Consider the following 25,968-nt stretch of genomic DNA (forward strand, 5'->3'; position numbering starts at 1 on the left):
GCCTGGTCTACACTAGAAAATTAGGTCGGTTTAACTACACCGGTCAGGAGTGCGAAAAATCCACACCCCTGAGCAAGGTAGTTAAGCTCACTTAAGACCCTGTATAGACAGAGCTAAGCTGATGGAAGAAGTCTTCCATCGACCTAGCTACTACCTCTCAGGGAAGTGGATTACCTGCGCTGATGGAAGAACTCCTCCCATTGGTGTAGGTAGTGTCTACACTGAGGCCTAGTCTACACTGGGGGAGGGGGGGGGAGAAATGATCTAAGATACGCAACTTCAGCTACGAGAATGGCGTAGCTGAAGTCAACGTATCTTAGATTGACTTACCTCCCGTCCTCACAGCGCGGGATCGACAGCCGCGGTTCCCCCGTTGACTCCGCTTCCGCCTCTCGCCCTGATGGAGGTTCCGGAGTCGATGGGGAGTGCGTTCGGGGATCGATTTATCACGTCTAGACGAGACGCGATAAATCGATCCCCGATAGACCGATCGCTACCCGCCGATCCAGCGGGTAATGTAGACGTACCCTATAGCACTACAGTGGTGCTGCTGCAGCGGCACAACTGTGTTTTAGGTGTACACAAGCTATAGATTGAATAGACCAAAAAGATTGAATTATCTTTTCACACTTAAGCCCCTGTCTACACGACACTGTGGCTATCATTTTGACTGCTGTGTCACTTAGACTTGCACTGAGATGGGATTAGTAGATTCATCGGTTTTAAAGACAGAAGAGACTAATATGACCATATAGTCTGGCCTCCTGCATAACACAGGCCAGAAAATTTTACCTAATGCTGCCTGCATTAGGTAAAATAGACCAATAACTTGTGGTTGAACTATGGCCTATCTTTTAGAAAGACACCCAAGTGATAGATAAATGACTCAGTGGCTAAAGCGGTGGCAACAGCTGGAGGTTTCTACTCATATGAGCTGAATCTACCCCTACTGTGGATTAAGTGGGGCAAGCAACGGAGGGAATTTTTTAGAAAATTTCCCTCCTTTAAATAGGGCCCAAACAGTAACCAACTTGAAACAAGTTTGAAGTAAATCTGAGAGGTAGTGGGAGAGTGTTGATATCCTATGTTGTACTGGTTCTGTAAATGTGGGACTTTCCAGGCTACCAACCGACCACCTTGCAACAGCTCTAAATGTAATTTAAAAATTATACATACAAACTAATCAAGTAATTTCAACTTCTTGTTTAATAATTCTGTATCTCACAAGCATTAATAGAAATTCTTGCTGAGACTTATTCAAAATAACCCAGTTGTGCCACTTGATATAAATTCTAATTAACCAAACCCAGAAAAGTCTTATTTTATTTTAAAATAATTCTTAAACATTTCTTTAAAGCTGATATATTTTTGCCTATTAGTCATGCCAAGATATTTCACAGATTTGTAACATAAATGTTAACCTTTCTAAACATGGGAGTTCAGTTCAAATGTCTTTGAAAGCAGATTATTTTTTTAAATAATTTTGGAATGTTAATATCCATTAGTATCCAAATCTAATGTGATTTCTAGTAGTTATGGGTATTTGTGGCTTTTGAAGATTCAAGGTGGTCTCTCTATTTACAACTGAGTAGAGTATAATATCAAAAAAATTGAAAAAGGCACTGTAGAAAACTAAAAAAGTCTTCCCTGTGCTTTAAGGGGAAAAAGCTTTAAGGGAAACTTGCTTGCTTAATACAGATCTGGTAAACTCACACAGCCATAATGAGTATAAAAATCCATTACAGATAGATTGCATTACTAAAAGGTGCAGAACTGCCTTATTTAGATGCCTAATTTTGCTCTGTGCGATACACAACTTTGCCTGACGTAGATAAGTGAACTCTGTAAAAAGCAAGTGAACCATCAAAACTGCACTCTAAATTTTATAAACAGACATACAAACGAAACAAACATTTGCTATCTGAGGATAAATTTTTCAATTCAGAATCTGAAAATACGCTATAATTAATTGTTTAAAAACGAAAAGGAAAGCAAAGATTTTCAATTAATTTTAATTTACATTTTCCTTAGTTTAAACACTAAGGCTCCCATCCTGCAATTGAAAAAGCCAGTGAAGTACCATGTGGGTGAAGCTCCGTTTTCAAATTTGGCTCCATCCGCATGAATCCAAATGCAAGATGTTGCCTTTAAATGGACTATTTTGGACAGCAAGCAACAACTACTTCATTTATCTTATGGACCAGATGAGAGGCTAGATTTCTTTTCCAATCTCTTCCAATCCTGCATAGATTTAAACGTACATAAGCTTTACTCATATGAGTAGACCCACCGACTTCACTGCAACTATTCAAGTCAGCAAATGTACACAGGTTCTTAGTCTTTGCTGGAATTGGTCTCTAATCTCTTGTTTCTACAAAGAAACAAGCCCAGCGCGCTATGTATGTTAACCTTTGAATCAAACCTGCTAATAGAGCTAAAAGAATGCTCTACAGCGTGCGAGAAATAATTATCATTATCGGTGTATAATTTGGACTACTGATCAATATAGAATGACCTGGAAAATGGAGAGTGTAAAAACAAGCTCAAGCGCTGGAAAATGGAAGGTGTGCAACAAGCCCAAACAGATTTTCCTCCGACTCCCACCCATTCTCAAAGGAAATCAATGGCCAGCTCCAGTGAAAAGCCAAGCTACAATATTTATTAAGTGCATGGGGTTTTTCTTTAACAATTTAAAGAAACGTACATTCATGTACACATAAAGAAACAGGAACTCTCAGGCTGCTGAATGTGCAAGAGTGACACAAAGAAAGAAGCAACTATAGCAAAAACAATTCTGCCTGGGGAAATACATGAAAAACAAAACCAATGTCATCTCTTCCTGCTCCACCCTCCTACAAAAGTAGATTTCAATAGATCAGTTTAGTTTCTGTGGTAACACACTTCAGTATCCTTATGCTCCCCACTGTAAAAGAAAGGCCTTGGGTCAAAAGAGAAAGACTGATTTCTGTTGAGAGGAGGTTTAGATGAATAATTAAGTAATAGGAGAAACTTCAAGTTGACCCACAGGATTCTCAGGGACCTATAGAGAAAAGGCTGTTCTGGGATGATGGGAGGGATTCCAGAAGTACTCTCAAAAGAACTAGCAAACTAAGATGGTGTAAGTCACCAACCAGTTTCCACACAAACTTTGCCTAAGGAATGTCAACTGCAGAGGAATAAAAAAAAAAAAAAAAAAAAAGCAGCTCTCCACAGTTTTACCTCCCACGCAGCTGTTGTCAATGGGACAAAAGCCCTTGTCAAAATACAAAGTTAAAGAAATGTAAAGAATGGCAACTGTTGACAGCTATGGGGGCTCATTGAAAGACAAAAGCTTCAATTACCTGGATATTCCTAGAGGCCTGTTAACACTCCTGGTCTATAAGCAAAACTGTAAACAGCCCATTGTACTGTGTTCATACAGGCTTGTAAAGGGATTATATGCTGAGTTTTGCCAATTGCCTCTTAATTCCACCAAGAATGTTTGCAAAGCAGACCCTAATTGCCCCAGAGTTTGTAAACAGTTTCCTCCAACACAAGCTTGAGTCAGAACCCTTCCTGCCAGGGAAAGTTAACAAAAAAGAAAAATACAGTGGAACTGGCTCAATCGGCCACATAGAGGCCATAAGTGCTTCCCATCCTCCTGCCCTAAATGAGGCTGAAGTGAACTTTCTAGTAGGAGGAGAGAGGCAAACAAACGGATTGCAGTCAGGGCACAGAAGAACTGCTGGGAGGAGACTGCAAAACCAGCTGTTAAATCGACAGGGAAAGAGGACTTGATCACAAGCTCATTGACTGCTATGGTGCAAGATCAGATTCAGGATGAGGCAGAGGTTGCTACGGAGGGTAAAAGTGGTGGTTTTCTACCTTCAACACATGTAATCCCAGAATTCCCTATGCATTATTATCTGCCCCCACTATCTTGCCTCCTGTCTGAGCAATCAGAGACAAGACAACTCTAGAGAGTGCAGGCTCACAGCCCTCCTCTTCTGTGGCTGTTGTGCAAGTGGTGGTGGTTTCAGGCAGGGATTAGTTTCAGTATGCCATCCCCTATGCTTCCTGCCTCACAGTTCAAGACCTGGAGTTAGGGTTGGCTGAGGCTATGAGCCCAGCGAGAGGTGAATATGGCGGCTCCTGTGATGGGAGAGGGCATAAAAGGACAAGGTGGGCTGGGTCCTTGTGAGATTTCCAACCTCAACAGGACTTCCAGGGAATACTGGGAGTCTGGAGGGACTTGGCATGAGATTTGGAGCTCTAAAGGGAGCTCTGTACTCAGAGCCACTTCCTGTTTCCCAGTGGAGACAGCCAAACTGATGCTCGCAGGTGCCCAGTGCACAAATTTGCTGATTTAGGCTCCAAAAAAAGGGGGTAACAATGGGAATCCTGAGGGCATCTTCTTATGAGATGGGGGAAACATGGCTAGCCCCCTGGGGCAAATGTGAACCAGGGGACAGGATATTATCCCAGAATTGTGGAGTGACTGATGACATTGCTAGCAGGGTTGGGGGTCAAGGTTCCCTCTTGCCCCCTCTTGCCTCAACTCCCGTAAAGGGGAGGATGGTTAGCAGACAGGTAGAGGCACCCAGAGACCTTCCTAGCATTGTGATTGGCTTCTGCTGTGGTGGGAGCAGCCAAAGAATTGGCAAAGGCTCAATGGGATGCAAGTGACTGGTCTGAACTGTCCCGTGACGGGAACCTTGGATGTAATTTGACTAATAAAGTTGCGGCCTGGTTAAAACCCATACCACGTGCATCCTTGCCTTCTTCCATGCGGTGAACACACCAAAGTTGGATATGTCCATGATTTAAAGATGGACAAGTAGTTACTTCAGTGGTGAAACATTCCAGTTTAATATTTGGCCTGTACAGATCAGCTTGATAGAAGAGAAAAAGTAGGGTTACCATATTTTGAGCCTCCAAAAGGAGGACACTCCACAGGGCCCTGGCCCCGCCCCCAGCCCCGCCCCAACTCCGTCCCCTCCCCTGCTTCCCACGAATATTTGATTCGCGGGAAGCCTGAAGCAGGTAAAGAGGGTGTGGGGGGAGGAGGTGCGGCCCGGTCTGGCCCCCCCGGCGTCTCCAGCCTGGGTCGGCTCGGGCCCTGGGGTGCCGGCCCCGGGCCCGGCCCCCGGCTGAGCACCCCCGGCCCGGGCCCAGCACCGCCGGTCCCCAGCCCGGCGGAGCACCCCCGGCCCAGGCCCAGCACCACCGGTCCCCGGCCCCCGGGCCCCCAGCCAAGCACCCCCGGCCCGCTCGGCACCCCCCGGCCCCGTGGCCCTCGGCGCCGCCGGCGCCCGGCGCCCCCGGCACTCGGCACCCCCGGCCCCGCCGGCGCTCAGTGCCCCCAGGCCCCCGGCACCGCCGGTGCTCGGGCCCGCCGGCGCCCGGCACCGCAGGCCCCCCCGGCAGTGCCCTGCCGGTCCCAATTTTCCCGGACATGTCCGGCTTTTTGGGATTTCCCCCCGGACGGGGATTTGGAGCCCAAAAAGCCGGACATGTCCGGGAAAATCTGGATGTATAGGAACCCTAGAAAAAGGGACTAAGGCTCTTAAGAAGCAAGAGCAAGTATAACGATGGAGTAACCCCTAGTGCAGACACAGTCCTACTGGAAAAAATACAGGATTTTGCCAGTAATAAGCTGCGTCCACACTATAGTGTACCTGCACTAGCAAAATGCTCCTAGTGTAGACCTGGCTTAATTTTCATACTGGTGTGACATAACCAGACTAGAAAGGTGTGCACCACAGTTTAGGATGCTGTTTACTAAGTTTTCTCTGTTTGTGTGTGTGCACGTTTGTCCATCAGTTGAAGACTGGAATGGAGGATTAAAAAAAAATCGATCAGATTTGGTCAGAAAACAGCCCAAAATAATAAAACCAAAAACCTTTAACTGCACCTTTTGTAGATTTTCACTCACTGGTCTATTTAACAAACACTGCCTTCTTGAATTGAATATGTTTTTTGCGGGGGAGAGGGGAAACATTATCCCTAGGACGATGCATGGATGTCTCTGCCTTAAAACAAATAGAGCACAGTCCTGATACTCCTGATTCGCACAGCACAACGAGTAGTAATGTTTTCTGCATCCACTTGTACATAGCTCACACACCCACTCAGACAGTACCAAAAGATGGCCACAATATTGTGCGGTTATTATTTACCACCATATATTATCTCATTTCCTTTTAATGGCCAGCTTGCTGGAAACTTCAGGCTCAAAACCTTGCATTGTTTAAAAGCAAAATAAAATACTATATATTTTTAAAGACTCCTCCCCCCTTGTTCCCTCCTCCTCACCCCTCAAAATTAATTCTCCAGAGCTGCAGGGAGATGCTTATGGCAATGGTTGTGAATGCACGTGTAGGGGTGTTGTTTCCTATTAAGTTTGGCATCAGATTCAAGTCTACAGGGGCTTGCTTAAGATGATAGGAAGAGGGAGTTTTATCATGAGCCAAGCTGACAGAAAAGCCCGCTAATGGGACTTGAGGCATACACGCGAAAGAAAGTGCCAAAACATTAAGCTACCGCCAAGTGTCAGAGGGCCACTGATTTATTGCAGCAATTTTGCCACTGTGTCCTTCTTTATAAGGTCCCATAAGTCCTTCCTGCTGGCAAGAAAGCATGAGCTGCTGCAGCTAGGGGAGAAGTTTAGATCCACAGCACAGAGACTGGCCAAGAGAAAGGAGGGGGGATGGAAAGGAGGAGGAAATCGAATGTTGACTTGAACTTGCCCCAGGCAGGAATGAGTCCTCTTAGGTCCACTGGCTCCTTGACAGTTTGATGAAATGACTCAGGGCCTCCCTATGGCTAGACCAGCTTAGGCTTCTGAGTACCAGGGTAGAGCTGTAAGAAACAGATTGAGCCTCAGGGCAGCAATTTTTTTCCCCTTCTCTCCTCAGCATTTGGCTAGGGGAAAGGGAGGTTATGAGCACTACAGATGTATGTGCTGAGCCTTTGTCTATGTGCATGTAGGAGGGAAGGGGGTGGGGGGAGAAGAACAGCACGAGTGTATTAGTAGTGGCAGCCAAGGGTAGCCCTGAGCACTATAACTAATTTTGAGGGGCAATGATGCATCGTATGGTCTGTCTGCTGTTTGGTCTGAGGGGGCCCCTGTTGTGAAGCAGCAATCAAGAGGACATTTTGTTAAGTGACCAACAGCTGTCATTTGCAAGCTGAGAGGAGAGAAGGAAGGGGCGGGGGCGTGGGGGTGGTGAACATTGTACCTTGGAGGCAGAGCACATTAATCCACCAAGCTGCCTCAGGTTTAACTCTAAAAATGCTTAGTGCCTCCTCCACTCTATTACCCTTCCTGAAAGATGCATTCCTCTCATGAGGCGTGGATCCGTTAGACAGTGAGAGCTTCCTTACCTCTCTGGGTCAAGGAACCAAGGCTAAAATACTGTGTAAGTCTCTTTTCATTCCAAAAATCAAGTTGATCTGCTGCAGCTTAGGGTCAATCCCGCAAGGACTGTTTCCCCCCCCCCCCCCTTTCCTTAGCACTCAAATTAATCAAGGAAGCCCCTGACACTTAGTCATTTCATGCTGTACAACATAAAAGACAGTCCCCTGATGATCCATGCTAGGATCTATTAAAAGGGCTGGGGTGTGGGGAGGAGGAGGGAGAGTGCTAAGAAAGAGGGGAGAAGAGAAAAGGGGGGAGGGAAAAAACCTCAACCTTTTTGATTTTTTAGGATAAAAGCTGGAGGACTTTGTTACAAATTCTAGCCTACATCAAAATACCTTAAATAATTCAAAGAACATGTTAAAGGGAAGAAACTGAATGTTGCTCTGATGTTCAGTTGCTGCAACGCAGAATATTACCCAAAACACCACAGCCTGTTAAGGGAGAGAGCAGCCTTGAGCATTTCAGTTCTTTAGAAAAATGTCAGAACCTGTAAAAATCATAATTTCCAGCAACTATTTTTTTTTTTTTTTTTTTTTGCATGATGTAAACTCAGTGAGACTGAAATGTAGGTTTCTGACAAGCTGTTAACAAGACAACTTTAGAAATCTGTCTGGAGCTCTCAGGGAGATGGCTGCCATTTCATTGCTTCGAAGAAGTTCATGACATGACAAGCAAAAATCAGGGAACAGAGACCTAAAAACCACGGTGTAATTTTCATTTGCTTCTGTCGTGAAAGAATCCAGGCAGAAATATTAGAAGGCTGCACAACTAAAAAAGCCAGCGACTGGAAAATCATTGCTTGGGTTTGACAAGCACATCTTTTTATGCTGAAAATGGATTTTTTCCCCTCTCTTACGTGAAATAATTTTGTTTTAAAAAAGGATTGACTCCAAATTATTTCATGAGCTCCTCAAGGATTCTAAGAGCTGCCGGTTCATACTGTCTAAAAATGATCTGGTTAATATGAAACTTTTTCTACCTTTAGGGAAATATAAAAGATGGTGCTACCTTTTCTTATGGCACACTGCAAGCGTCTGCTTTACTCTAGAGTAACCCAATGGACACGGCTGTAATAGAAGGGCGTTTAATAAAAACAAATTCACATAAATAAAGAATCTGAGCACCCAGTGTCATCCAAACACTAGAGCTCACACCTCACTCAAGAGAATCTTTCTAGGCTAACCAAGCTGGAATCACAAAATACAGAACTGAGTTAAAGAAGGTCTGGGGGTTCATCACACATCTGGCATCAGGCCTTAGTATACCAGTCAACAGGCCCCCTATGACTCTTTGGAGGAACTAAATGGTCTCTTTTCCAGACTCTATCCAGGTTGCAGCATGATTAGACACAAGTGGGAAACCTACATGGTAGAATCTGTGATCATGAAAGGGAGACCAAAGGTGAGAATCTGGCTCAAAATCTCTTTCTATGTAAAACTGATAATCTGAAAGAGTTTTCTCACATTGGATTAGCTCCATAAATGTCAGGACACCAGGCGATGCATCTTACTTCTGTTTTGTGTTCCTTCATTCAACTTTCTAGGTACAGGTAACATACTCTTTCAGCCAAAGATGTGGATCTAGCTCTGGCATCCAAAATTGAAAAGTTAGTCTTAGTTCAATTCTTAACAATAGTGTTACAAGTATGGACCTATAAGTATGGACCTTATAGTATAAGTGCTGAGATCCATGCACTGACAATTTGACAAATTTTCCCCTCCGTTACAGTGCTTTGACATTATAGTGATAGATGCTTTAGGGAACCCTAAGACAGACATTTACACATTTTCAACTCCGTGGTTAATTACAGCCTGCACTGACATGAAGATAGAGTGGATGATCCAGTAGATCATTTCTATCTCTACCATCTATGATTCTACGACTGATATAAATGGGGTACCTACCTTTGGTTTAACTAAGGGCCAGAATTTGGCCCAGTATTTACACAGACCAGGCAAATAATGAACTGAAGTTTTTTCATCCCTTCTTCTTTCAATTCTTTTCTACACAGCTCAATGGTGCAAATCTAAAGCTGCTTTTGGATAATTGAAAGGACAGTGCACACAAAGTTGAATGGCTGACACTGCATTTCACCAATTTACAATGCGGAGGGAACTCTGACAAGAAAAGAAGTCTGGTTTGTCCCTCTTCAGAGGCAATGACAAGTTCTTTTCATTCCCCACTTACTATGGCATTGTGTGGCCTGTCAGTCATTTTCTTTTCATTAGGCAGACGCTTTGGGAGACATCACAGTGTCAGTGCTCTACATGGGCTTTCACTGAGAAGCTAGAGAAAGATCCATTACTTCTTTTTTATTCCGTAGTTTTAAAATGTGACTAACCTCACCCGCTTCTAACAGGTGGCTCATCCTACCCCTCCTTCCAAACAGCCTGCTTGTTTGGGCATTCCTAGCCCCTTGGTTCTGCCCAAATTAGCTCTAAGGTGCCACACGTACTCCTGTTCTTTATGAAACTGTGGTTCCCCAATATCCTCACACTCCAAGATGGCTCCTTAGAGGAGAGAGTAAAACGGAGAGAGAATTTTCAATTACTCTGCCACCCCATCATCCTAGCAGCTGGGGTATTCTGTGTATAATATTCAACAGCGACCCAGATTTAACATGAAGAAACGCTAGTCCTTGTCTGCAACCAGGAAGTAGAGTCAGACAAAGAGCAAATATTAACTCAAAAAGCAAACTATTTGCAATGGTGAAGGGTGAAGACAATTGTGGTTTGACTACATAAGCCTTACTAAATTTAAAGAGGGAGGTTGGGTTATTTTGCATTTGACAAAAAGTCATTACATCACTTCATGATATTGTAATCCCTCATCGAAACCATAGCTATCTGTCCAGATCTCTCAAGCTTATTGTAAATATATATATTTTTTCTAATTGGGCCTTATCTAGTCCAGGTGTACATTTAAATGCTATATCCGTGTCACAATAGGATAACAAAAGGAGCAAAAAGCACTAAAACACTAAGAAATAACAAGGGTTTGTTAAATGTGCCTCTTCTATGACTGGAATACATTTAGATATTCTTAGCTCTCCTGCGGTATTGCATGTAACTCTGTTTGGGAATTTCATTTACCTATATATTTGGTGGAAAACATGCATGGCTGTCTTTATTAGTTGGCAGGAAGCTGGTATAGGAAATTTCAGCAAGGAACGCAGTAGATAAAATGCTTTTTAATCCATTAATATCATACTTAATAAAACTGACCCTTCCAGAATGAACAGCAACTTGTGGCTATGGAACATGTTGTGCTTTGTTATGACTAAGTCATGGGAATATTTATTTTATTTTACTTTACAAATAAAGAGCTGCATTTGTCCCATTTGATCCTCCTGTCGACTTAACTCCTTTGCAAGCCATTGCTTCTCCCCCTCCAGACACATTCTTGAAAAAGTAGAGCTACTGGTTTTCACATGGTGGCAATGAAACCACAGAATGGGCTACACATCAACACATGCACCCAGCCACACATATGCACAACGTGTGTTCCAAGGCATGGGAGGAGTTAAAAGAAACTGGGCCAAGACTGTTTTTAAAGAACTTGTGCCCAACATTTTCAAACTTGGATGTCTAAAGTTTGGCACCTAATTCCAAAAAAGGTGTATTTTAGGTACCCAACTTGGGGTATCCAAATTTGAAAATGTTGGGCACAAGTTCTTTAACAACTTTATAGGTCTGGCCATCTTAGGACAAGTGGTGACACCAAACAGAGCTTGCAAATTGCATACAAGATAATCTATTCCCATGGTTATATACATTATTTTTAGCATAATGTACAATTTGGAATTTGGACCTGAAACTTAATCAAAGGGAGAAGGACCTACAGAATTCCCTATTTGTCTTAAATCAGGAAAACAAAATACATTAGATAATAATTTCAGCGGATGTCCTAATGTAAGATGACTCAGATACATGGTTCTGTTAAGGCCTTTTAACTGTCCAAAAGGAAAGTCTTTGGTGCTGTCACATGTATGATTTAGAATACTTATGTATAATTAACATTATAATCAATGTTATATAATCCCATTGCTATTTAACTCATAAAAGACTGTTTGCTGTTGTTGATAATAAAGTATAAACCTTATAATAACTACCAGTCATGTCTGCATGATCATCATCATTCAATCTGGTTAATGATTTTACACAACCAGGGAATCATCGACAGAAGCCCATTTCCTCTGTGAGGCAGCCATCAGCATATGTGCTAGAACACTTCAACCACGGTTGTTGAGGGAAGGAAAGCCTGGCCTCCTTGATTGTACTAGTAGGTGGTCCAGGCCCGGGGCAAAAAAATTACAAAGATGGCAGCTGAAGAACATTTTAAATCCAAGGTGTAAAGGGAACAGAAAGTTTAGATGCATACAATGCAACTCTTTAACAGTCAAATTTGAACGGACTTCTTCCTTTCACTCCATCCAGCCCTCAAAGCTGCAGAGATAGATAAGTCACAGAGGTGAAGGAAACCATTGCTTGGAGTGTTCACGTGTATTTTTACTGAATGTTATGCAATGAAGTAACGGAGGCCTGGGCCCCTGTCATTAACCAGCTTTTGCCTTGAACTATTGAAAGACAAACTTGAAAATTATAGGTTTCACTTTAGATTAGAAATTGTGGGTGCTTATCTGAAATGTTGAATACTCTCCACCATCTCACCTCATCCATTTTTTCACTTCCCGTTCAGTAACCCCTGGTTACCCAACTTGCTCTTACCAACCTTCAAATCCTCAATGCCCCACCCAAAGTTAACAATCTACGGAAGCGTCTACCTACCTTTGCATTCCATTTGCATCAGCTGGAAAGGTAGTCTGGCCTGCACTGACCTGAAAGATGAAGTTTGGAGCCTCTGGAAAGTTCTGAAGGAGTCTAACATGGATTTGAAACCCTCCACAACTGACCCTTCAGCAACACTTAAAATTAGTTTGGGGTCAACCCACTTTTTGTTGTTGTTTGCAAATTTAATATTTTTATTTATTTTTACATACATTTTTCCTTCAGAGCAAGTGTCTGCTTGGATGGATTGTTGGATGTTAACAGCTGGCTCTCTGCAAGCAAACTGACAACAATGAATGCGAGCCCCAACTGTTTGATAAGCCTTTCCTCAGTAGTGATATCTTTCCCCAGGACTAACTCACAACAGGATGGTTGAAAAGAAGGAACACCTCAAGAGGAGGAGAAGTAGGCGAAGAACAGTAGATTAAAGAACAAAGATAACAAAAAACAACCCCCTCTCCCCCATTGTGGGCTAGCAATGGGATGGGACTACAAATATAGCCCTACTTCCATGCTCACTGCTACCTTTAATTGCTATTCAGCATAATTACCACACCTTAGAAACACCTATGATTAGATTAGATGGAACAAACTAGTATGTATTAGTCATGAAGCCAAAAAACATTCCATTAAGGAAACTGATTTCAGTTGCAAAAAAATTAGTATAAGCAAGAGTGAATATAAAAATCTAATTGAAAAACTGGAAAATACTTTCATGCTGTCCATTTTAACCACTCTCTACTTAGTATATTGAAGTTAAGAATACAGGCCTTGCTGCTGCGATACATGGGAGGTACAATAGTGCTGGGAGTAAATTTTGTACCTGTTGTGATTTTCGTCATATTGCATTTTAGTACCCCAGGGCCATTACATCTGCTGAAAATGGCTCGCAGCCACAAGCAGCAGTAAAATGCATCAATAGCAACTCACAACAATAGCATTATTAATGCATGTCACTACCACACATGTAAGAACAGGAGGAGTTTTCATCGACTGCAGCGTAATTAGATGCCTTTAAATTTGCTTTAAAGCCTTTTAATGAAGCTACACTGTGGGAAGATTCTCCTCAGCCTTCACATTAAATGTTTGCACAGGTAACTAAAAAGCCCAGGGGCTTCTGGCAAGCTTTTTTGGAATACATGCAGAGAACGACAGGAACTGAATGTAGTCTCCCCCAAGTATATTTTCATTTTAAATCACACCTAGCACACTTTTGTTTATGCAGCAGAAATACCACTTAAAGCAAACCAGTTTGTTGGCCCAGCTGGTTAATGAAAAATTGTCACAACTACAAAAACAAATCTTTGTTTTCAATTTTCAGTAAGCAGAGCTTTAAAAGAACAAGCTGCTCTTGAAACCATGACAATTTTTTTTCCTACCAAAAAAAAAAAAAATTCCTTCCTAGCAACTGCAATTATGATACTTTCATGTCAAATGAATTATATTACTGAAAATAAATCTTTCTAAGATGCACAAGAGGGTTATCTGGCTCCAGTCAGACTTATGCATTACTGGTTTTATATGTTGTACTCTACTTGATTAATATAGGTAATCAAATTATATTGCCTTCCACTGTGCTCTCAAATTCAAGGCTATAATGTTTTCAATGACAAAGTTCATAGAGTTGTATAAAAATGTACCTCATGCTGTACCAGCCCTTTACTGCTGTAGTAAAACACCATTTTCAATTTAGTAATAAGTGATATAAAACAGAGTGTCTTGATTGGCAGGGTCGTATTCATCATGCGGTGCCCTTTGATGCAGCATACTTCAGAATGGAAACGTAAGGAAAGAATCTACCACAATATCGGACACTGATCCCTTTTTCTGGAATTTTTCTAAAAGCAGCACTGATTTCTTCCCGCAAGAATGTATAGAGGGCTATAGAAGGGCAGACTCAGAGAAGTACATTCATTTAATTGAGTTCCCATCATATAAAAAGCAACGGAGAGTCTAGTGGCACCTTTAAGACTAACAGATGATGTATTGGAGCATAAGCTTTCGTGGGTGAATGCCCACTTCATCGGATGCCGGCTACCCCTCTGATACTTGACACCATATAAAGGTTTTCCTGCGCTGTAGCCATTCCTGTAACATTGCTTCCTACCTTGAATGGTAAATAACAAAAAAAGGAGGAAGTGTGGCACAGTGGATAGTGCTCAGTCAGGAAACATGGGTGTTGTGGCTGTGCGACTGACTTGCTGTTTGGTCATAAGCTAGTTGCCTAGGCCTAAATTTTTAAGAGATTAGAGATTTTGGCTGTTCAGCATGAAACATTGTCTGAAAATGAGGCCCCTTTAGAATCACAGAATATCAGGGTTTGAAGGAACCTCAGGAGGTCATCTAGTCCAACCCCCTGCTCAAAGCAGGACCTAATCCCAACTAAATCATCCCAGCCATAGCTTTGTCAAGCCTTTAAGGTAAGTGCTAAGCTCTTTGTGAACATTAGGCCCCTTTAAGGTGCCTTAAATTGGGTAGTCAAAAACGTAGACATCCAAAATCACTAGTCATTTCTGAACATGTAGGCCCTAATCTTTCTGTGCCTCATTTTTCCCATCTGTAAAATACTGATAATAATATTTACCTATATTTGTTAAGTACTTTGAGTGCTATAGAGGAAAAGCATATTAACAAAAATATTATTATGAGTAATACCACAGGCTGAGTTATACAACCACTTCATGGGGTACTAGATTATGTTTTTCTGCTAATTGATGTCTTTTCTAAACATGTATATTGAACAAATGATTACACCAGGAAAGACAACTCTTAGAGTCAGGAATTAGTAATGTTATCCCAGGTTTGTTTCCTTGGCAACTTCACATTTCAAAATCTAACCCAAGGCAAAATATAGGCAACATATCCTTCTCAAATCATACCCTGATAATCTTGTGATTAAAAGCATCACCATAATGTGGCCTTGCCATAAAATGGAGAATTAACAACTCTATATTAAATGATCCACTGATGTTGAATAAAATGAAAGTAGCCTTACAAGAATATTTAACACTTAATGAGAGGCTCTGTATTAGAATAGGTTTAATCTAGGATGCAGCTATAGATGTCATAAGAAGGAATTTATCAGCATTGCTTCCACTAAAACAGAAATGCAAAATTGCTGAAATGAATTAGAAACAGATTAAAAAACTAGGACTTAAACATAAAAGAGACTGAGCTGATGCCACCCTCAGAGAGCTAATTTGAGATACAGGAGAACTTAATTCGCCTTTAACGGAGGAATCATAGTGTTTGATGTTATTAAAGAGAAGCCTGCATTATGAAGAAGGAAAGAAAGGCAGATAGTCTTTTGCCTTGTCAATTAAAAATGAAAACCCAACCAGAATATCAGCGGCAGACTCAAAGACCCAATAGAATAAATTTACTGTTGCCTTAGGGACCATCAGAGTATCCTATGTGGGACTCTAAAAACAACTAAGCGCTGTGTAAAACATCACCAGTTTAGAACATGCTTGCCTATGTTGCACAAATTTAATGCCTGTTGAGATGGATAACTCAGTATTAAAAAAATATACACGGCAATTGAGCAAATGCTTGGAGCTTGTGAAAAATATGAAATCAGATGAAGCCTCTTGAGTACCCTCTAGACAGTTTGGTCAGAATCTATACAGAAAGAGCTCTCTCCCACCATGATAAGGCTCCCCAGGATCAGCTACACTATGGCCATACAATGAAGAATAAGTCAATGTATCATCTCTCCTATTACGCAAGAAGAATCTCATATTTTCCATGTGTATTACATAGCCCAATTTCTTTCATACACCAAGGACAGTCAGCTCCTTTATAAGTGAAGCTTTCATCTAGCAGACTAGATACAAATATTCACAGAGTTTAAGGTAAATAGGGAGAATTATGTAGTCTAGTTTGCCCTCCTCTATATATCACTGGCCATTACATTTCACCCAGTTACCTCTGTATTAAGCCCAATAACCTGTGTTTGACTAAAGCATATCTGCAAGAAAGCCTCCGGTCTTGATTTGAAGACATTAAGAGATGGAGATTCTAACACATCCCTTGGTAATTTGTTCTAATAGTTAATCACTCTCACTATTAAAAATTGTGAGTTATGGTTAACAATTCTGGTTATGCAAAGGACAAACTGAGTTGATCAAAGATGAGTTTTTTGTTGACAGCCTCTGTGAGTGTACTCAATATCTACTCTGTCTGATCCAATGAAATCATCTATGACTTACTATTACTACTTGCTAAAAAGGTGTTTGACTGTGTTGAGTGGCCCTTCTTTGAAATACTGCATCTAAAAAAATCTGCTTCAATCCCAATTTTCATCAATAGACAATCATCTAAGTACTTGTTTCCGAATTAATGAAAGACTTATAAAGAGCTTTGATCTTGATGGAGGAACCCATCAAGAGTTCCCATTTATCTCGCTACGTGCATGCTTTGATACTCAAGGCTCATGATCACTGCATCAGTGAATGTCCTGATGTTGCCATAAATACAGTTAATGAAGCTGTGCTGCATACATATAGCTATCCCTGCTATATATTTCTTCTTTCCTTTTAGCCACTCCTCAGTCACAGATATTATAAGGTATACCTGTAGTGTAAGTTAATAACGTCATTTCTATTAATCTGATTCTTACAAAAGTGCATTACAATACCTAATACTGAAAAGTCAAGTTGTTCTACCTGCACTGTAAGTATACCGAAGCTAAAAGAGGAAGCGTTGTTAGAATACAGGACAATGAGCCAGGACTCAGGAGTTCTATTCTTGGCATTGCCACTGACTTGCTTTGTAATCTCTTCCTGGCTCAGTTTTCCTAAATGTTAAATGGGTGTTGTAATACACACAGAGTTCTCTCCCGCAGGCATGTTGTGGGAATTAACTTTTGTGAACCTTAGCTGAAAAATCCTATAGAAGTGCAAAACATTATTAATATTTATATTTTGCTTTTTCAAAAGATTTTGCTTGAGGTGAGTTTTCTCCCTCTACTTCTGCAACTTTATTATTAGCTGAAAAGCTTTTATTAAGCCTCAATGCATCCCCTTTTTTAAATTGAAGATTCCAAATACATAATGAGATATGGTTACATTCGAACATTACTAATAATTATATATTAGAACAAAATAATGGAAAATCAGTTGCTTTTTTAAAACTTATCTGCCAAGCCCAAGGTCAGTGATCTGCATCTTCCCTCATGAAAGAGGATATGACAAACTCCTACAATGAAGCATTTTTCTGCGCTCCCTGTATTGATTTAGGTGCACAGGATGCCATGAAACACAGTACCTGGCAGGTAAAGTCAATGTGGAGCTCATATTTTATTTTAAAATGTATGTATATTTGCAACCCGTCAATGCATGCATACATTCTTGTTGTTACTGGGAACCTTAAAGAGGTTTCTTCCATTAGGTGCAAAAGTTTTTAGTGCACCTTCTAAAACGTAGCAAATGAATAAAATGTGTATTGTAAGTGGAAGACATCTTAATGCAGTTTAAACTGTCTGTCTGTCTGTCTAAAGTTGATTTTTGTATTTGTTTCTTTTAAAACACAGAATTATCTTTTTTTTTATTTGTAAGGGAAACATTCTCTCCTCAATATGCCAGGTGTTCTGCTACAAAAGTTTTAAATATTGTGACAAGAGCACACCTCTAAATCTTTTTTGCTCAGATTTTAGAAAGCTTCCTTAATCAATTAAAACTGTATGGAGAGGTAACAAGTTACCAGCATGGACGTTTTTAAGCAAATTAGAGCATGCAATATTAGAACAGACTAATAACTCCACTAATCCGGTGAGCATGCCCAGTGTGAAATATTTGTTCTTAGAATCCTCAGCAATCTCAGGCAGAGCTGGGTGCTAGTGCAGCTAATACATGTTCTGAGCCTTCCCCATGAGCCTGGATTTATTAATTATCACAGGAATGAGGTTTTACATATTATCCAATAGAGATATCCATCAGAAGTTTTGGTATTACTAAGGCTCTCATCCTGCAATAAGGTCCACATAGTTGGAGGTATCTGCCCCTATAGTGCAGGATCAGGGTCCAAATTTTCACCAGCACTTAATGGGCAGAGGCTCTTTAGCTAATTCCTCTTTCTTCTATTGCTCATCGTCCCCCCCAATAAAAATAAACCTAGTGTGGTATTAGACTGTGAGGTTAGATCATGCTTGAATACAGTGCACTCACAACAGGATTACATTTATACAGATAATCTTAACATAGAGGCACTATACTTTCATTGCACCTTATCCGTTTCTTATTATTTTGTTTGGAAAAGGATAGAGAGGAAAGATGGATTCAAATGAATTAAATAGTCCCAACAGAAAAGAAGAATGATTGATTCTGGGGCAATATGGCATGTTTTCCCCCCCTGCAAGCATAAATGAAACCTATGGTCCTTAGCAATTCCAAAATGCCCATAATAGCAGAAATCAGTATCAGTATGCAAAATGAGTCCATCAGGCTAATCATCATTGGCTTTGGATAAGTTGCCTTAGGAACTACCTTATTGAAGAATGTGAGAAACAACAGTACCAAAAGGGTAAGATGAGGAGAGAAGGACAATTTATTACTGGGTAACTGTTTGTTTTTTTCTAAAGAAGATCAGCATACCAAAGAACTTGGATTCGTCTTTCAAAGAGATATGCCCAGTAACGTGAAAGGTTGTAATATACGCTACATGAGAGAGAATACATAAATCACTATAAAATTCAGCATGATTAATATATGATTAGCTAATGTTTGTACAATGCTTTGAAGATGTACAGTGCTAATTAGAATTTCTAGATTGGTCTGGTTTATGCCCCACTGCAATCCAGATCAGGAAATAAAAAAAACTGCAGAAATTTATACAGACTGCCCAAAGATTGAAGAACCCATGAGACATTATTAAACATTCTAAAATTAAAGTGGATAAATAAATAAAAATAAGAGAGAGAGAGAGGGCGGGGGGGGGGGGGGGGGGAGTAGTTAGGGCATTACTGAAATTAGTTAGGAAATTAAAAAAAACCAAAGCTGATAATACTGACAGATGCTCTGATCCAACTCCCAGTAAAGCCAACAAAAAAGACTCCTATTAACTGCAACTGGAGTTTGATGGAGGCTTCTAACTCAAAGCACATATAGTAGAAAGGGAGAAGCTTAATGCCCGGATTCCGGATAGCCCTTAAGCATGTGCTTAATTTTAAGTCCAGGCTTAAGACCCACTGACTTTAGTGGAATTTATGCAAATACTTAAGCAAATTCCTGAATTGTGGCCTAAGGGACAAGACAACAATATTAATTTTGTTCTGTTTTACAGTGTTCAGTGGAGAAGATGCAATGGCTGTGGTATAGATGGAGATGCCGGGGGAGTGGAGAGAAAGAGAGAAGGAAATCCACTTTAGTCTTCATCTTAAAATCAGAATCCAAATCTGAGACATGAAAAGAAGAACAAAAGTGTAATGAGGTGACATGGATAATGTGTACTGTTCAGTGACAGAAGCTTACAATGCAGCAGCTGACGAAAAGGTAAGATAGTAACTGTACAAACAAATAATGAAGCGCATGAAAAAGAGAAGATAGAAAGACACAAGTATGTGTATGAAAGAGTTGAATAAGTAAAGTCATTTATGGTAAAAATTCAGTCTGTATACAATGATTCGCATGTGACCAATACACAGTGCAGAACAGAAATAGAATGACATCCAACAGAGTGATGTTGACTCTGCTACCGATCTGGCCTTTTCCTGCTTAATTAAAGCTGCTGAACACTTGAGCTGGAAAACTGTAATCCCCATTAAAGTGTCATTTTAGCTGTAGGTGATCAGACCTTTCAAGCTAAACTAAGTAATTATGCTAGCAGGAATTGTGCGTAGTATTAATGCTACCATAGGAAAGGCATAAATGTGCAGGCAGGAGCACCATCAATAGAGAATCCTAGTACAGAGTAACACTACTTAACACACAAGGAAAAAAAGTAGTTTCAGCTGTAGGTACATCTTCAGTACCACTAGGCCAGTACTTACAGAGTACTGAGTGCCACGCAGAGAAGGGTAATATAGCTCTCCTGTTGTGTACTTGAGCATAAATACAATAGATTGGATAGACTGGCATCTGGGAATAAGGAATGCATATAATGGTAATTCACACCTAGGTAAATCATGAGTTTGCTATAACCATCAAGTTTAAATGTAGCAGTAGAGAAGGCTCAAAGCAATGAAACACCCATCACGTGAATGTGTACGTAAATTATCATCAAGGCACAGAAATGCAGGTAGTGGTCTATAAAATTTAAGTTGGCTTTATACTGCTCTGCGTTCTAAGGAAGAAGAAATGTGACCCATGAAAATCTTAGCAATACAGAAAGTGTGGAGATTTATTACTGGGTAACTGTTGTTTTTTTCCTAAAGAAGATCAGCATACCAAAGAACAAAGATCATTTTAGAGAATACATTTACATTTAGAGCTTAGCAAATTCCTTTATGAACCAACTTCAAAAAGACTATTCAGCGGCACAGGAAGATGGGGGTACATCATAGATGCCTGTTGATTAGAAGGCATGCTGTAATGAAGCTGAAGCCATATTTAACCACTCATCCTAGAATGCTTGAGTTACTGAAAAGAAGTTAAACAGAAGAAAGCCAAAACAAAGCAAACCTTCTAATTAGTGTTAAAATGAAACAAAGACACTTTCTTATTAAGTAGGTTGTACATTTTTCCATCCTGTGTTCTTGCAAAGATGACTAGGACAATTACTCACACAAAGCATAAAAAAAGATGCAATTCCGAGCTATTTACAACTCTTTTCCAATTGTTTTTTTAAAACCAGCATCTGCAGCAATACATATTTGTAGCAAGTATTTAGAATGAAATATTTCACAAAGTACTTCAGCACTTCTTTGAGTATTTAATTTATCTGACATAAAAGAACAAGAGTATAGCATTTTTCAGTAAGTGGATGTAAAATACGCATTGCATGGATCCCTATAATTAAAAAAACAGCAAATCATTGTCATTAATGCACAAGCAAGATCATAAATGAATACATTATTAAGTCCTACTGAATTAATGTTTAACTGCAATAGAGTTGAAATTGAATGAGGCAATTAATCAGAGTAAGAACTGGGAAAAAAAAAAAAGCTGCATCTGTCTCACTTTGAATACATTCAGCTGAACGACCTTCAAAACAGTACTGTCAATCAAAGCATGCCGCCCACTGATTTGACAGTCCTGGTGCCACCACAGAGGGAAAGTTTAGTCAGTGTAACAGATACAAGCTTTCACTCTGAGTCACTTCGGGGGTACATGTCACCCTAAGGGAATAGAACATTGTCTCTCAGGGGTCTCATCTCTATCTGAGCTTTCATGATTTTATGAGAAGATCATGCCAGTTACAAATGTGAACTACATCTGCTCAAAGATTCAAGAAAATGAAACTGAGGGAGCTGACATATATTAATTATAAGTTTTAGAGGCTTAATGCTCTTCACCATCTACAGTAACTGAAAAAATTCTGTTCAGAAGCTTTTGTTCCAGGGATTGTTCTTTGATCATCCAAAATATGCTAAATTCCTTTCTTCCTTGTCAATCTTAAATTCCATAGTGGAATTTTCTTTAATGGGATAATTAAACTCTCTGAGATTCCTGATTGCTCTAAAAGTCCAACATACTCTTATTTCAATTTATTTTAAAGTTGCCCTATTTAGATTAATAAATTGTAAAATACTATTAATGACCCTTGTGCTAGCTAAAGCCTTTAACCATTCTCCACATGTAATAGTAAATATTTTAAAATATTATGATAAATCTTCTGTTCCACTGTACTACTAGCTGAAGCAGAGAGACCGTCTTTGGGACTTTTCTTCCATATGCAATTATGAAAGCTAAACTATACTTAAAACTTTTGAAATTCTATTGGTATTTTTGTTTCAAATTCTTAAGCGATAATTATCAATTTGATACAGATTTTGTTTTGTTTTGTTGGTTAAAGCAAATGAGCTGCAACTCTTTCAAGTTGTAATTGTTTCCCCCTACAATGAATTGCTGGAGAGACTGGCATGAAGGTAATCAGCATATTCATTTCCTTTCTTAACTGCATTGAGGTTTAGGTTTAGGACTTGCCATTGAAAATGTCTGCTCTGGGGTTTGTTGGTGAATTAATAATGATTAAAACTGTAGATAAGTTTGCCAGACATTTAAACTGTGGTTATCAAGTTCCTATACTCCTACATTCATACCAATAGTCCATTAAACACCTTGTATTATCTTTGCAGTGTACAGTAATTTGACATTTTGTATAGTAATAGCTTACTTCAGCAAAAAGGCATGCAGAATAGAATTACCTCTCTATTTCCCCCTTAACACTAGCAATTACATTTTCTTTTTCTTTTCTTTTATGGCGCATAAAGCAGGTGGTGTCACCAATGCCAGCTGATTTTCTCTGGGGGGGCCAACATGGATGTGTCTATGATACAGTGCCCTTACTCATATTGCCTAAATACATCAGACGGGGACTGCAATGTCTCATAAGATACCAACGCACTCATGTCACTGTAATGGTATATGCTCTATTCTGTGTCTCTGTTTTGTATCTCTGAAGCCTCCCTCGCATAGACTGCCGTAGTCTGATGGCCTAGAATAACACTCAGGTAACGCCCGCACTACAAGCTAGGGATGTGATTTCCCAGCTCACGTACACATACTTGCACGAGCCTTATGAGTACGAGTATGAGTATAAATGGTAGTATAGCCATGGTAGGACAGGCAGCAGCAACATGGCTTAGCCATACCAGTGCGTACCAACCGGGTGCATGCAGGTTTATACTTAGCACGGCTAAGCTGTGTTGCAGCTGCCTGTGTTACTGCGGCTACACTACTATTTATACTCACGCTAGCGCTCATTGAGCCAGTGTATGTCTACAGAAACGGGGAATCCCACCCATAGCTCAGACGTAGCCTATGCGTAGAACTCAAATATATAACATAGGAAAAATCAAAGAAGAGGAACACAATGGAGACAATCTTCATTGTCACAGATTCTGAAACATCACATAAAATTCACTTGGAAAGGTATGATGTTGCCAGTACTCTCCGTGCAGCAGAGGGAACTATTGCAGATGAAGAACATCCAAGCCATAGGTTGGCATATGGAGACATTTTTGCATCATTGCAAAAATATCATCTACTATCCAAATGCTTGATATGCAAGATAGTGAGTAAACTCAACTCCCGTTGAAGTGAATGGGAGTTGAGGACACTCAGGACAGAATTTCTGGAAGGATTCACCAACCACAATTAGGGCCAGATTTTCAAAAGAGCTCAGAATGTTCCATGCAGAGCTCTTTTCAGAATGTCCGTCCTTAAGCATCACAACAGCTCGACTTAGTGCAGTGAGTCTGCTATAAATATGGGTTTGAGGGGAACAGGAAGATTAGTGTCAATGACTGATGGGTTTCCTTGATCTTTTACAGCTCAGGGACCTGATCCAAAGCCCACTGAAGTCAACAGAAAGACTCAGTTGACTTGGGATCAGACCTTGGCGCATATGACTTCCTGAACAAGAGAAAGTCCTTAGTGCAGTCCTCTTGAAAACAGTAAGGCTAAGATTTCAAAGCTGCCCACGGAGTTTGGATGCTCTATTCCCACTCAGCTGAATAGAGAATTTTAACATCAAGAGAGTGGCCCCTATTAATTTTAGTAACTGTGGATGCAAAAGCAAAGATGACGACATGACGTGATGTATGAGTGACGTCATATTTCAAAAAGAAGAACAGGAGTACTTGTGGCACCTTAGAGACTAACAAATTTATTAGAGCATAAGCTTTCGTGGACTACAGCCGAAGTGGGCTGTAGTCCACGAAAGCTTATGCTCTAATAAATTTGTTAGTCTCTAAGGTGCCACAAGTACTCCTGTTCTTCTTTTTGCAGATACAGACTAACACGGCTGTTACTCTGAAACCTGTCATATTTCAAGTTGATAAATAAAACCATATTTGTTCTATATAAATAGTTATATTGTCCTAATGAACAAGTATCTAGGCACCATTTTATGTAAGAATTATGTTAAAGCAATAATAGAACTGAAATTATTATATCCAATTGCTATTAGGACCCAAATGTGTGACTCTCTTCACATATGCAGAAGGCATGTTGGTGTGGATAATCATAGCATGGCAAATTCAGAAAGCTATAGGAACAGAAGTTTTGATCTTCATAAAATCTATTGAAAAGCTGCCAATAACTGACTCTCTAAAGCAACAACATGGGTTAAAAGGGACCCAGTCTTAACAAGGAGAATAATTCACTCTATTTAATGTAGAAAGACAGAGAGATATAAAGTGACCTATTGTGTGCCTTCAGTCCAAGCCAGTCGTATTTATTAATGAGTGGTCATGCTATGCACACTGAACATGTAGCTCTTTAGATCTCATAGCAAAGACACAGAGTGAAATGGATTCAAAACTAGAAAGTATTTCAGTGGGGAACTTCAGATTGTGTCTCTTGAGAAAAGCAATTCCCAAAATAATCTAACTCTCCTGTCCTATGAGATTCACATCAGATAAAGATTCTTTCACTTTAAGGACAATGGAAATTCGCTTTTCCACTGAAGGGCTTAAAAAAAAAAAAGCTTTAGAAGTTATTCCCCCAGATATATTTCCAGTGCAACAATATTTTGTCAGGATGCTGGCCTCTGAGATCTAGACATATGTTTCTGGGTAAGCCTGTGTGTGTCCATTCAGCCCTTTTCTAATATACAACTGTATAATCTAAAAGTAAACTTGAAAACCTCATTGGAATTGTCTAACGACAGAGGATGCAGTTTTCGATTAAAACTTCATAATGGAAGAGCACAGTAAAAAGGAGCCATTGCTATGTATTAGTGATTCCACTTGGGTTGCTCAGTACAAGATAGAGCACTCTTTAATAAAGTGATGTGGAAATCACACAAGCAAAGGTTTTTCCCGGTATCATGATAAAATAGCTAATCAGCACCTGAATGCAAACGAAAGCATTAACAATACCAACTAATTGCAAGCATGGCTAATTGACCCAATTCATAAGGAGGAGGACTTAGGGCTCCTACTCCCACTGAAGTTAATGGCAGACGATTTGTTTACTTCAGTGGGGATGGGATTGGGTCCTATGAAGAAGGGGGGGGGAGGAGAATAAGAAAGAAGACAGCATGAAGGAGGAAGAAACAGGAGCAAGAGAGGGGAGAATTCACTAACACACAAATCCACAAGATAAAAATCAACAAAGCAATTAAGCTTCAACAAAAACAAGACAGTTTTTTTTTTTTTTTTTTTTACAATGTGAATGTTAATTACTGTGCTTTACAGCGGAGATAACAAGAGGATTTTAATGCCTAGCATTTTTCAAACAACGACATGAAAAATTCATGAGCAGGGGAGACCTTGGTTTTGAGCTTCAGTTTTCTTGTCAAATATTTCAGCTCCGGAGGTCTTTGGGAAGGTTACACACCAATATTCAAGTCTAAAAGATGCCTGTCAACTGGAAGTAAAAGCAACAGGAATTTTATAAGCTGCATAAAGCAACAGAGGGTCCTGTGGCACCTTTGAGACTAACAGAAGTATTGGGAGCATAAGCTTTCGTGGGTAAGAACCTCACTTCTTCAGATGCAAGCCTGCATGTGACCCTGCCAATGGTATTTTCACTGGCCAACAGCATCTTGGTAATGGTTACTCATCCCAGTTTAAAAAAAAAAAAAAAAGAACCAAAGAGCCGATCTTACAGGGAGTTGAGCACCCTCAGCTCCAATATGTCCACATTTATTATGAATAGCTTGTTTTACGCTAGG

At 40.2% G+C, this 25,968-nt stretch overlaps 1 protein-coding gene across 21 annotated transcripts in view; it reads right to left on the minus strand.

Moving 5' to 3' along the window:
* FBRSL1 (fibrosin like 1) overlaps positions 1–25,968 on the minus strand; it is a 717,289-nt gene that overhangs the window by 210,220 nt on the left and 481,101 nt on the right. The window lies entirely within an intron of this gene.

This window comes from Chrysemys picta, chromosome 15, assembly GCF_011386835.1.
Source record: "Chrysemys picta bellii isolate R12L10 chromosome 15, ASM1138683v2, whole genome shotgun sequence".
NCBI classification, from domain to species: Eukaryota; Metazoa; Chordata; order Testudines; family Emydidae; genus Chrysemys; species Chrysemys picta.